Genomic DNA, 14423 nt, shown 5'->3' with positions numbered 1-14423 from the left:
GGGGAGGGGGGAGGGAGGACGGGGAGAAGGGTGCAACAATGAATGAATGGAATTCCAAAATCTCTGTAGATGTTCATTGAAATGAAAAATAAACAAATTTAAAAAAAAGAATATGCATTTCTAACAAACTGATATTAGAGTCATAGCATTAACTACTGATTTGGGTCAAAAGATATGGGCTTTTCAATTTATCTCTAAATATGAAATGTTAAAACTCTAGAACATCTTAAGCAGCTTGAACTGACCTTTACTATAGCTTATTAACAAGGGTTATTTATGCTCTCACATAACACCCATTCTCAATGACTCTGTTATTTATAATCTACACAGTACAGGTCCATTGTTGTCTTTTCTTCTATCTCTTATTTCATACTGATCTGTAAGGTGAATTTGTCCTACAAAACAAATAGCACTAAAAATGATGTCTTGTTCAATATAAGCATCACAGCCAACTAGACTCCTAACATTAAGTCTATGAGATTTCATGTAGTAGACCCAACCCTCCAAATTTTGCCTAAAGGTCTTCAAATTACAGCATAGGACAGGGTTCAGATCTGTTGTTCATAGAATCTCTATGCGTTGAACTTAACTCTAGTCTCTATGAGATAAACTTAACTCAGTGGCAGCTAACAACAATCGCTCTACAACTGATTAAAAAATAACACTAATTTTAATTTTAAAATAAAATGCTAAATGCAAATAATAACAGGGTTATTTAAACATAAAGGAATAGAAATAGGATGGTGGTGCTGTGAATGTACTATTAAGTCGGAACTAATCCATAGCTGACCCTCGGTTAGGTTTTCAGAGGCAGTAAATTGTACAGAAGAAGCCGGCCCATCTTCCTGCCACAGAGCAGCTGGTAGATATTAATTGCATGCCTTTGGGTTGACAGTGCAGTTCCTTACCTACTAGGCCACCAGAGCTCCTTATGAGCGCTACAGCAGGAATAAAGCAAGAAATACAAGTAATTCCTCAAGTTTTTTCTCTGAAATAGAGCAACTTTGTCTATAGGGAAGGTAGGACTCCTTTAGGCCTGGGCTCACTGCAACTCTGACACTAGGGGTTCTATAAAGCCTCTGTCTCCTCATCTGTAAGAAAAGAGAGCAACTGCCCACTTCATGAGTTGTCCTCATGATTAAGTGAGAAGACAAGGTTAACCCATTTAGCCCAGAACCTTCTGAACATAGTAAAAACTCAGGAAGTGTAAGATTCTAGAATAATGCCACTGGTTCTGATTAAAGAACTTTAGAAGTATCTGAAGGTGACAGGAGGTTTTAAATCGGATTATTTTTCTATTATAAATCTTTGCAGTTAGGCTCAGCATTAATAGAAGGCCTTTCTCTGCTACACACACATATCTCTGAGTTTTTCATTCCATGTAGAATCAAAATATGGCATGTTCCTTTGCTGACCATCACTGTAATAATAAATACCAAAAGATGTTTACTCACTCCTCAAAGTACACAGAAGTATTCCTGATTATTATTCCTGTGAATCAGAAAGGAATGGAATAATTTTCCTTTGAAAGTGGAATTTGGCAGCAACTGGGAAAACAGTGGGTGGGTTGCCAAGGAGTGTGCTTAGACCCACCACGGGGGACGGGTGGGAATCATTCTTGGCTCCCAGTGAATTCCTTTGTTGTAGCCACTGTGGAATCCAACTCATAGCGACTCCATGCACAACATAATGTCTTACTCTGGAAACTCTGCAGAAATCTGTTAAGTATCAGATTTCATTAAAAAAGAAAATAATAATTCAACACATTAAAGCCCTAATAACTCAGAACAAAACAAAGACACCAAAGGGATCGGACAGAGAAGAACTGTCCCAGTTGGTTTCAAGGCTGTACTCTTTAGAGACGCATAAACTCTCACAACTTTCTCACAGAGAGCAGATGGTGGGTTTGAACCATGGACCTATTGGTTAGCAACTAAGTACTTAACCACGGTGTCACCAAGTCTTCTTATGATATACCTTTATAACATAAACCCCACTGATCTCTGGTCAATTCCGACATGTCACGACCTCTCACTGGGTTTTTGAGGCTGTAAATCTTTACAGAAGACTGCCTCTCATTTTCTAGAGGTTGCTCTCCATCAGATTCCTTACACATTACAAATTATTAATACTTATTCATAAACCACCAAGGTTTATTTTTATTCTAGAGGTCACATCTAAAAATCTAAAAATATTTCCTTTTTTAAACAAACTTACATTTCTGCTCATTTTTCTCCTCACTCCAACATTAGCAGGGAAACTGAAAAGCTCAAGGATGTCCTACTTTCATAAGCCTGAACCCCAAAGTTTCAGAAATAAGGTGTCTTCTGTCCTCGTGCCAGGAAAGCCCTTTCCTTTACCAAGACTTACTGAGCTTCAAGCCTTGGCTCTAGTGCTGCCTCCTCCTATCACCATCCATGCAATCTGGGCTGGGCTAGGCACCTACCTGTCTTGCTATCTCCCCACGCAAACAAACCTTTACCAGAATACTTTTGAAACCAGTAACAAGCATTTTGCTGTTATTGTTTACAGTTGCCAAGAGTCATTCTGCCTTTAAATGATCTCATGTGTAGAGAGTAGAAATGCTCCACAGGTTTTCAAGGCTGTGACGTAGAACATTTACTTACTAATATGCACATAATTTCAGATCAATTATTCTATCAGATGGTGAACTGTTCTTAAAGCCACCACTGCTGCCTGCTTACAACATGTCAAATACTGAACTGACAGGTCATCAGATGGGCACAACCTTATAGGAAAATATTATTCTCTTTCCAAATCCAAGGAAGCTGTGGTAGTTTGCCAAAGGATGTGCACCTGGAATGTGATAATGTGTGATTTCAATGTCAACTAATCTTAAAGTATCTGCTACAATGCACTGCCTTCTTACTGGGCTGTCTCCTATCCATTTTCTCTGAGTCTCTAAAGTCTAACACAATGCTTGGCATAAATTAAGAATTCAAAATCACTGACTAAATAAAGGTTACTTTATTTATTACTGATCTACTTCTATGCTGTGGATAGCCAGGCATCTTGTCATATGTGTCATTTTGAAATAACTTTTATCTCCAAATTTCAGTGACTCTGTACTCTGACACAGGTTTTCATGACACATTTTTATTTTTTTTACATATTTTTCTAAAACAAGATAGAAATAATTCTTTTTATTTTTTGTTCTCACAAAAAAGCTAAAATTTTTGTTTCTCTCTAATGCATTTGATGGTCCTGTGGTGGTAGGGTTTCACACTTAGCTCCCTGAGGCTCTAGGCTCCAGGTGCCCTCCAAGCAGACAGCCCACCTACAACATCAACAGCTGCATGAGCTATTTCTTCCTAAATGGGCATGGTAAGTCTACCCTCAAGGGGACTGGCTAGTGTCACCACTACATTGAGAAGATTCAGCAGCAGAGTTTGGGAACTGTGATACCAAGAAAGAAGAAGGTGAGAAAGTAGGGGTCCTAGGTTCCTGCTGACTGAGAAGCTTTGATTTTTATTTGACTTATTTGCCTTGATTAATTAAGGGACCATACCTTGCTATTTTCTTGTTGACTGAGAAGCCATCTAAATGAACTGAGGGACTGTATCTTGCTGTTGATCTAGCGTGGGATTGCTAATTACTGAACCCGGATTTCCACTGTGTGATATCATTTGTTTTCCCCTACTCCAACCTGTTTCCCCAATAAACCCCAAAACCGTGAGTCAAAAGAAATTCCGAACTGTGTGGTCATTTACAATGAATTTCCTACCTGGTAATTAGCAGAAGGTAAACTCTGATGGCTTAGTGGCAAGGAACTGTGCTGCCAAAACAAAGGAACATGGTTCAAAGCAACCAGCTACAGTATGGGAGAAAAATGGGCAGCCTCCCCTGTGATTTACTGCCTCTGAAAATCGACTGGTCAGTTCCAACTCGATGGTATGCAACAACAAAAAGCTCAGCAGAGTCAGGAGCCAGGGGTGGCAAGCATGTCTGACCTATTAGGGATTATGGATGTTATTGATGAGGACAATTCTCCCTTGTGAAGTTGGTAAAGTCATCTGCATATTATTAATGTTTTTTCACAGGTAGCAATGTGAAGTAAGAATAAGCCTAGTACTTGTTGCTTAAAAAAACAACAACCCACCCCCCCAAAAAAAATCCAGTAAAAAGAAGGTGAAGAGATATTAGTAACTTAAACATGGAGTCCCCAACCTGTGCACTCTATTATATGATAAATGAGATTTCTCAGTTGCACTGTTTGTAGCCAGCCCACAAAACTCAAAGCTAAAGCTCTTGAAAAATGATACTCATTTCATTAAGTACAATAAATTTTAAAGATACAGAGTGTGAGGCAAAATTTAGCCTTTTAAATGTAATTAACAAACAGTAACACTTTTCCTTAAGTAACGTGAGAGCAGGAAGCTCTGGTGGCTAAGTGGTAAGGAGTGGCACTGCCAAACCAAAGGCAGAAGATTCAAAACCACCAGCTGTTTCAAGGGAGAGGCACAGGCAATCACCTCCTGTTCCATTTAGAGCCTTTGAAAACCTTCTAGAGTGTTGGCATGAGTTAGTCCTCACTAGACACTACATAACGTACAACATACAACTTGAAAGCAGCTCTGGAAACTGCGTGTACAGTAGGGTAAAGAACATAAGTTAGAAGACTGAAGTTGTCAATGTTTTCATTCTCCTTGGATCCACCATCAACAGCGATGGTGGTAGCAGCAGTTAAGAAAGCAAAAGAAATGTTGCATAGGGAAAACCTGCTCTTCAAAGTGTTCAAGAGAAAGGATGTCAGTTTAAAAATGAAGGTGTGCCTGAAGTGACAGTCTTTTCATTTGCTTCCTATGCATGTGAAAGTTGAGGGGGGAAAAACTGATGCCTTTGATTGGTGGTGTTGTCAAAGAGTACTGAGGTTGCAAAAGAACAAACAGTATGTTTGGAGGAAGTGCAATTAGAGTGCTACTTAGAGGCAAGGATGGTGTAACTTTGTCTCATTTACTTTGACCATATTCTCAGGAGGAATCAGTCCTTGGAGAGACATGTCAGGCTGGCAAAGTGGAGGGACAGAGAAAGAGGAAGACTCTCATCTAGATGGATTGACACAATGACTACACCAATGAGGTTGAACATGGCACAGACCATGAACATGGCAAGGTTCTGATCTGTCGTTTACAGGGCTGCTGTTAAGTCTTGGTCAATTGCATGACATTTAACAACAGCAAGCATTAAGCAAAACTAAAAACTTTAAGATTCACAATTTAGAAAAACAAATGATACAGATGTTGCTCTAAAGCAGAGATGTCTCTCATGTTGCTAGGTCATGTATGACCTATAGCGACCCTATGAACAACAGATCAGAACTCTGTTCTATCCTGTGCCTTCCCCACACTTCCTGACACACTAGAACCCACTGCTGCAGTCACCATGTCAACCTACCTAGTTGAGGGTCTACCTCTCCTTCACTAACCCTGCCTCCCACTTCCCAGCATCACTCCCTCTCCAAGAAATAGTCATTCCCAGTAACATGCCTGAAGTATGTGAGGCGAAGCTTTATCTCTTTGCCTCCGAAGAGCACTCAGTTGCAGCCTCTCCAAGACATATCTGTTTGTTGTCTTGGCCATCAATTACAGTGCTCTTCTCCAACACCACAGCTTAAAGGCATCAATTCTTCTTCTGTCGTCCTTATTCATTTTAAGCCTCATGTAAGGACAAGCAAATCTACTACTCCACTTTTCTAAGATGGAGAGGACTCAAGTGAAGGGAGTGCAGAAATCCAGACAGCAGAGGCTCCCAAACAATTTTCCTTAACTGCTTAGTTATTTTCCTAGAATCTTCTTAGGGAGCTCTAATGGCTTAGTGATAGGAGTACAAAGCCAGTTCAAAGGGTCAGGGTTCAAATTCACCATCTGTTCCGTGGGCAAAGATGTGTAATCTCTTCCCGTCTGATTCAGTGCCTCTGAAAACCTACTGGAAGGTTAGTTATGAGTTGGTTCTGACTTGATGGTGGATAATGACAAAGATCTTCTTAGGGAGCTCTTGTGGCCTAGTGGTAAAGAACTGCACTGCCAACTCAACGGCAGGAGGTGAAATGCACCAGATGCCCCACAGGGGAAGGACCAGCAACACCTCCTGCGTGACTTTTAGCCTCTGAAAACCCTCTGGAGGGTCAGAGATATATTGGTTCCGACTTGAAAGCACATGACAACAGGTAGATTTTCAGAAACTCCTAGATCTAAAGTCACTCCGTTCCCACCAAAGGGAGAGACAAAAGCCAGCAGAAAGACAGAGACATGCTGAGGCTAAGAAGATAAAGAAAAGCCAAGTTCCTCAACCAACAAGTGACTCTGACTCACTTTGAGTGAGTTTTATAAAAGGAAAAGCACTTACACAGATCCTGTTTAAGCATCATTAATAATTAACCAGAGAGATGTCGTACTAAGATTTGAGTTTTAACAATGAAATGTTGAAATGAAGTAAATATGATTTCAGAACATCTTTACAAGAAGTAATTATCACAAGGACACTTTAAAAAAGTTTTAGAAGTGCTCTGATTTTAAGTTACTTGTGGAAGAAAGTCTTTGTAATACATGAGTAGCTCATGGAGAGTGGAAGAAAACATCTTAAATCCCAAAGGGAAAACAAGGAGGGTGCTCTCGCCTCCAAATACCTGGAGATATTCCAGGGCCTCTGTCTTTCTCACGTGGGGTCAAGATGGATCTTTACAAGCACATGTGAAAGCTATGTACACAGGAACAACCTCTCCATCTTGACCACCTGAAGTCAAAGATAACAAGGTTATATATATACTATTTTGGGTCAAAAAAGGGGGTGGGAGGCAGAGATCTTTTCTCTATCCCAAAACTAACTCAGGCAAAAATGCACCGCCAATCAAATCTATTTCACCTGCAACCTGGACTAAGCAAAAGTAAAAAGTTGTGGTAACAATTGTTATATTATAGACCTGAATTGTGTCTGTCCCTGTGCATATGACTTCACTTGGTAGTGAGGTTTTTTTAAGATATCATCAGTTAAGCTAATGTAAGGCCATAGTGGAAATCCTCTAATACTCACACCCTTATGAAAGATACACAAAGACAGGACACAGAAAAAGTATCCCATGCAAGCCACCTCCACAAGCCAACAGGCATGAACAGTTTCTCGTTCAGAGGCCTCAGAAGAAATCAACATGGTCTTTACTAATTTGCATTTCTTGCTCTCAAAAGTGCAAGACAATAAAATGTCTTGTTTTTATAAGCCACTCAATTCGTGCTATTTTGTTACAGTAGCACTATGAACAAACTATGGTTGACTGTGAGAAGAATGGGAATCCCAGAACACTTGATTGTGCTAATGTGAAACTTGTACTTGGACCAGGAAGCAGTCGTCAGAACAGAGCAAAGGAACACTGCATGGTTCAAAATTGGGAAGGGCGTACTCCAGGGATGCATTCTATCTCCATACCTTTTCAACCTATATGCAGAACAGATTATCCGGGGGGCTGGGCTCTATGAGGAGAAATGTGGGGTCAAGATTGGTGGACGATTTATCAACAATCTGCGTTATGCGGATGACACAACCCTGCTTGCTGAAACTGAGGAGGACCTGAAGCGCCTGCTGTAGAGCGTCAAGGACTGCAGCCTACAATATGGATTGAGGCTCAATGTCAAGAAGACAAAGATTCTCACCACTGGACCGATTGGCAGCATCAGGATGGATGGTGAAGTGATCATGATTGTACACAGCTTTAGTTTGCTTGGCTCCATAGTCAACAGTCTTGGCACCAGCAGCCAGGAAATTCAAAGGCGCATTGCCATGGGAAAGTCTGCTGTTAGGGACCTCTCCAAAGTACTGAAGAGCAATGGTGTCTCTCTGGAGACTAAAGTGCATCTGATACAGGCCATGGTCTTCGCAATCACTTGTTATGCATCAGAGAGTTGGACAATGACCAGGGAGGATAGAAGGAGAAGTGATGCCTTTGAGCTGTGGTGCTGGAGAAGAATACTGAGAATACCATGGACTGCTAGGAAAACAAACAGATTTGTCCTGGAAAGGGTTAAACTGGGTGGCTCCTTGGAGGCAAGGATTACGAGCCTCCGTCTAACATACTTTGGACATGTTGTGAGGAGAGACCGGTCCTTGGAGAGGGACATCATGCTTGGGAGGGTGGAGGGATGGCGCAGGAGAGGAAGGCCCTCTATGAGGTGGATTGATTCAGTGACTGGGATAATTGGGATGGGAGTGTCAGAGACAGTGCGATTGGCACAGGACAGAGCGGAGTTTAGGGCTGTTGTACATAGGGTTGCTATGAGTCACAGGCGACTCGATGACACACAACAACAACAACAGCATTATGAAACTATTAAGATGCTCTGGTGGCATCACAAAGGACAAGCCGTGGGCTCCTAACCACAAGGTTGGTGGCTCAAATCCCGTTGTGATGGTACTCAAAGGCTGAAAGAACTGGTGACCTGGTCCGGTGACAACGACTGCAGAGGCAACTTAAAGGGACTCTTCTACTGTTACACTGGAGTCACTCTGAATGGGAATCAACAATACATAGCAAAAAAAGAATACTAATTCAATAGCCTCATTTTCACCTCCATCATCTTCATTTAGATATGTTATAAAGAGTCACCGACATCCAAGTGGTCTAGCAATGTGGAAAAAGTCATCTATGTTTAAGAAAACAGGAAAAATCATACACTGAGTATCTGTCACATGGCAGGCAAAACCTGGACTTGTTCATCCTTCTACCACTACTACTCCATGAGGTATAATTAACTCTATTTTCAGATGAGTAGATTGAGCTTTTGCAGTAGTATTACTGTCCTTAAGGCAACTCTGGTGGTCTACTAGTCAGAAGCTTCGCTGCTATCCCAAAGGCACATGGTTTGAATCCATCAACTGTTCAAAGGAAGAAGGATGGACGATCTCCTCCTGTGAGATTAACTAACTGGCTCTGAAAACCAGCTGGAGAGTCAACTATGGGTCAGTTTCAGTGCAACAGCACATAACAACAACAAAGGTAACAAAGGGTAGAGAGTGTGATTTGAAAACCATGGTCCCCATAATTCCAAATCTCAGATCTTTCCAGCATAACAAACTGTCACCTCAGGAAATTAAAGCATGGCTTGAAGTATCCATTTTGTCTGGGAATTGACTCTAACAAAGCAAGTTTGTTCTCATCACTCACCCCTTAAACTACACTTCATACATAAGACATAACATGAATCCATTTACTCATTAACCTAATAAACAGCAACTTTTGACATGAAATTACTATGAACACGTTTCAGCCACCAGGTGCCTCTCCTTCGGAAGAGTGCAGAACCACACCACCTTGAAAAGGAAAACAAATGGACTTTTCCTGTTTGGTTATTAAAGTGGAGAAAGACAGGGATGTCAGAGGGAGGAGCACCTTAATCTCAAAGTCTCATCTCCAATTTTACAACCTGTGTGTTCCACCCTCACCTGCCATGTGTCCTTGTACTACAAGTTCTCTGAATAGTAAGTGGCCTAACTTGTTTTTCCTGTTTCTTTATATTTTATACTCACAGATGCCCCTACTTCCTGTTTGTTCTTTGACAGTCCATGAGACACTGAGAACTCTTTCTCCAGCACCATAACTCAAAGACACCAATCCTCCTTCTGTCACCCTTATTCACTGTCTAGCTCTCAGATGTCTAGCAGATGACTGAAAAGACCCTGGCTTGAATCAGATGTACCTCAATCTTTAAGCTGACAGCATGCACTTCAGTATTTTGAAGTAGTCCTTGAAAGCAGACTTTTCCAGTGTAATCCGGTATTTTGATTTCTTGACTGCTGGTACTAATGGTGTGGATTGTGAGCCCAAGTAATATGAAATTATGGACAATTTCAACTACTTCTCCATCTATGCTGATGTTGCCTATTGGCCCTGTGGTGAGGATCTTTGTCTACTTGATGTCGGGATGTAATCCACATTGAAGACTGTAGTCTCTGACCTTCTGCAACAAGTACTTCAAGTCGTCTTCACTTTCAGCAAGCAAGGCTGCATCATCTGCATAACACAGGTTGTTGAGTCTTCCTCTAATCCTGATATCACACTTTTCCTTCAAAAAGTTCAGCTTCTTGATTGACATGTTCAACATATAGGTATGGAGAAAGGATACAGCCCTGATGCATGCCTTTCTTGATATTTCCCCCCCTTTTTAAAATTATTTGTGTGTGTGTGTATAGTCAAATCAGATCTGACTGGTGTAGGAGGAAATTGTCCCTCCTTCTCCAGCAGAGCATGCGGTAGATTTGAACCATTCACCTCTGGGATTGCTGCCATTCTTGATTTTAAGCCACACAATGTTCTCTTGCTCTGTTTGTACAACTTCTTATTTTAGGTATCATTGAAAACTTGTCTTGGTGGTTTTTTTGTTTATATACTTTTTTTATTTTTTTAAAATTCTCTACTAGTTCATTTACAAAATTTAAGTACTCCTTGGCCTCCACAAGAAAGAGACTAATAACCCAATTAAAAAATAGGCAAAAGACATGGAAAGATTTTTCACAAGGGAAGTTATTCAAATGGCAGACAGACACATAAAAAATGCTCAAAACTACTGGCAATAAGAGATGCAAATCAAAACCACAATGAGGTACCAACTCACTCCAGTAATTGTAGCAAAGTTAAACAGGGCAGCAAATAATAAATGTTGGCGAGGATGTGGCGAGAAAGGAACTCTTATACATTGCTGGGGGGATTGTAAAATGGTCCAACCATTCTGAAAGACAGTTTGGCACTTTCTCAAAAAGCTGAACACACAGACATTCCATATGACCCAGCTATTCCACTACTTGGAATGTACCCTGAGAAAATGAGAATTGAGGCACAAATGGAGACTTGTACACTGATGTTCATAGCAGCTTTATTCACCACCACAAGAACATGGAAACAGCCCAGATGTCCAACCGCAAATGAATGGATTGACAAATTATGGTACATTCACACACTATGCAGCATGTTGAAGCAATGACTTTGTAAATTATTACCTCTAACTTGGGAAGGACTGGAAAGCATTATGCTGAGTGAACTAACTCAGTCCCACAAGGTTAAATATTGTATAAAACCATACTGTAGAATGAGTATAAGGATCCAAGAGGGGTGGGAGAGGCTGGAAGCAGAGGGATGTGGATGTGCAGGGGGAGATGGGGATTAATCATCGGGTTGTACAATTTGATGGGTGGGAGCAGGAGGAAATTGAAATTAGTTCTTGAAAAGTTTGCTAATCTTTCACTAACCCAAACTAGTTTTCAAATCAATTCCAACACAGAAACTCACACTACATAACAGAGTAGAACTGCCTTACTTGGCTTCCAAGACTGTAAACATTAACTGGGAGCGGAAAAAAAACCCAAAACAAAAAAACCACGTTAACTAGAGAAGACTGATTCATATTTCTCTGGTGGGATGGCGGGTAGGTTTGAACTCTCAGTCTCTCTGTTAGCAGCCCACTTATCCCATTACACTACTGGGTTTCTTCTTACACAAACTCATCTTATTGCCCTCAAATTGGAGCAGAATCATAACTAACCCTCCAGTGGGTTTTCAAAGGCTATAAACTGCAGGACAGGAGACTGCCCACCTTTCTCCCTTGCAGCAGTTTATGGATTAGAACCACCTGCCTTTGGATTGACAGTGCCACTCCTTACATGTGGCTAAATAAGAACAAACAGGATGTAGGTCCAATTTACCTACACAGTAAGTTAGGAACAGATGTCATTCGTACTCTTGAGGCTATCTGTATGTAGCAGAAAACCTGAATTCTGAAACTCCTTAGAATCCATGACTTTAATAAGTACTAGGGGTGGGGGGAGAGTGGAGAAAAAATACTCACTGAATGACCCTTACCCATCAGTTATCTCACTTAAGGCTCCTTACTCTATAAATGGAAATCCTAGTGAATAAAGTAAGAATCACATTCAGATCTCGTGTAGATTCTGATTCAGTGTATCTGGAGTACAAATGAAAAGTCCAGGTGGTGCGATGATAAAAGGATTTAACTTCAAACCAGAAGATCAGTAGTTCAAATCCACCAGCTGCTCGAAAGGAGAAAAATGAGGCAACTGGCTTCCTAAAGATCTGACTGGATTTGAAGGTGGTTTCGTTTGGTCTGGTATTCTTGTTAGGTGCTGTTGAGTCAAGTATGACTCATACGACCCTATAAACAACAGACCTGAACCCTGTTCTATCTTACGCCATCCTCACATTTCCTGACACACTAGAGCCCATTGCAGCAGTCACCGTGTTAATCCACCTGAAAGCCTTCCTGTCCTTCATTAACCCTCTGCTTTTCTAAGCATGATGTTCCTCTCCAAGGAAAAGCCCGCTCCTAGCAACATGTCCAAAGTTTGTGAGATGAAGTTTTATCATCCTTGCTTCCATGGAGCACTCTGGCTGTACTTTCTCCAAGACATCTGTTCTTCAGCAGTCTATGGAATGTTCGGTACTCTTCTCCAACAAAGATCTGATCAGATTTGAAGGTGGTGTGGTTTAGTTTGGGGTAGAAATGCAAATTCTCTGAAAGGGATATAAACCAGAATGGACTGCTTCAAAGTCTTGTTTCAAGGTTAGGGCAAATTTACATATTCAAGGGCAGGTAATTGTCCACAGCTAAATGTCCATACCCAGGAACCACCTGTACTTACTGTTGTTATTGACTGCCATTGAGTCAAGTAAGACTCATAGTGACACTATGAGCAAAAAGACCTGAAGCCTTTCTGTAACTATCATCATTTCTCAAAATTCATCGAGTTTCCAGAGGCATATTATTTAGGAAGTGGATGCCACTCCTGCCTCCAACCTGTTCTGTAGGTTAGCTTAATATGTATGTCTTTTATGTGAACTCCTCAACAAAAGCAACACATGTGCCTTTGTCCTCAGAGCCCATGGACTAGTAACCTTTGGGTGTGAACCCATCTAGAGTTTTAAATTCCCTTCAATTTATCCAGGTGTGCTGCAAAACATTATCATTTTCTAAGTATGCCATGACGTGAGAAAAGCTTTTAATAACAACCAAAACCAAAACCACTCCAACTCATTGCCATCAAATTGATTCTGACTAACAGCAGCCCTACAGGATGGGGCTAGAATTGTTCCAGAAGATCTTCTTTACAGAAACAGATTGCTACATTTTTTTTTATTCTGCAGAAAAAGCCCTATCTTTCCATTAGCTCAAATGCTAGTTGGGCTTATCATGTTGAAAAGCCATTTAGAGGTCAGGGGCTCTACACAGAAATCTGCTTTAAGGAATCCCCCAGCTGACCCTGATACTCATTAAGGTTTGAAGATGTAGGGTAAAATTCCCCTTCAAGGTACAGATAACCATACCTTATTTATGTTGGTGTCATAATAAGACAGTCAGACAGAACTGAGGTGAGATATGGGGCAGAGGGAAATGAGACCAATACCAGTGAGATAAGAGAGGCAGAAACTCATGTGTAATAAAAGCTAAGAGTCATCTAAACCAAGAACAGATAGCATTAGACACATGGCCTCAACCCTGACATGCTAGGTAAAGGCTGCCCCCTCCCCCAAGCGCCTAATTAGTGTTTTAGGCACCTGAGTGATGTCAAGAACAACAGGTCAAATCTGCCCACTCTGTGACATCATCCCATTGGCCCACACTCAAGCCCAGAAACACCACAATGCAGAGCCAGCCCCTTACATTAGCGCATGGCTCACATGACCCAATTTCTTTTTCCATTCTTTTACTTCCAGATATCAACCCATCTCAAGAGTCTTTCTCTGAAACATATCTTTTTATATTTTTTTAGACCTATCATTTTTAACAAAACTGTCTCCTTCATCCAGTCTCCTCACCTTTCTTCTCAACCATGAACTCTATCAAAGACTCAGTCTATGCAAGAATTCTTTCCAGTGGGACATAACCAGGCCCAAATCAGGGGATCTGTCCACAGCCAATCTTCTGTTGTCTCCCACATGTTTCAATTCTTCATCCTGACAAGGGAGGCTGAACCAGGGCATCCACTGCATGATAACAGTTTTGACTAATATACCTACAATTAATTTTAGATACATTAATTCTATTTAGGAAACTGTGGTGGCCTATTGGTAAGAAGCTGTTCTGCAATCTCAAAGGCAGATGGTTCGAATCCACCAGCTGCTCTATGGAAGGTCAGACAGTCTCCTCCTGTGCAATTTTACTGCTTCTGAAAGTCTGGAATCTGGATGATCAGCTAGGGGTTGTTTCAATTCTGTTTAGTGCTGAAAACCTAGGAATCCTGCTTTCAGGAGCCACAAGAGACACTCAACCTTTCTAGCCTACACTCCTCATTTCTAGCCTACACTCTGACTTGGCTCTCCTGGTCTGTTCTCACATTCCTTCATTCACAGCGGTGCTGTGAGAAGGCCCCAAGCACCCAATTCTGTATGCTTTCTAAAAGTCAGTAGA

General features: G+C 41.1%; 1 protein-coding gene across 2 annotated transcripts in view; it reads right to left on the bottom strand.

The window, feature by feature from the left end:
• Nucleotides 1–14423, bottom strand: part of OCLN (occludin) — a 64653-nt gene that overhangs the window by 17820 nt on the left and 32410 nt on the right. The gene's annotated exons all lie outside the window — the stretch shown is intronic.

Source organism: Elephantulus edwardii, unplaced genomic scaffold (assembly GCF_000299155.1).
Source record: "Elephantulus edwardii isolate Elephantulus edwardi_28Jun2011 unplaced genomic scaffold, EleEdw1.0 scaffold00271, whole genome shotgun sequence".
Taxonomy (NCBI): domain Eukaryota; kingdom Metazoa; phylum Chordata; class Mammalia; order Macroscelidea; family Macroscelididae; genus Elephantulus; species Elephantulus edwardii.
This window is presented reverse-complemented; position numbering and strand designations above follow the sequence as displayed.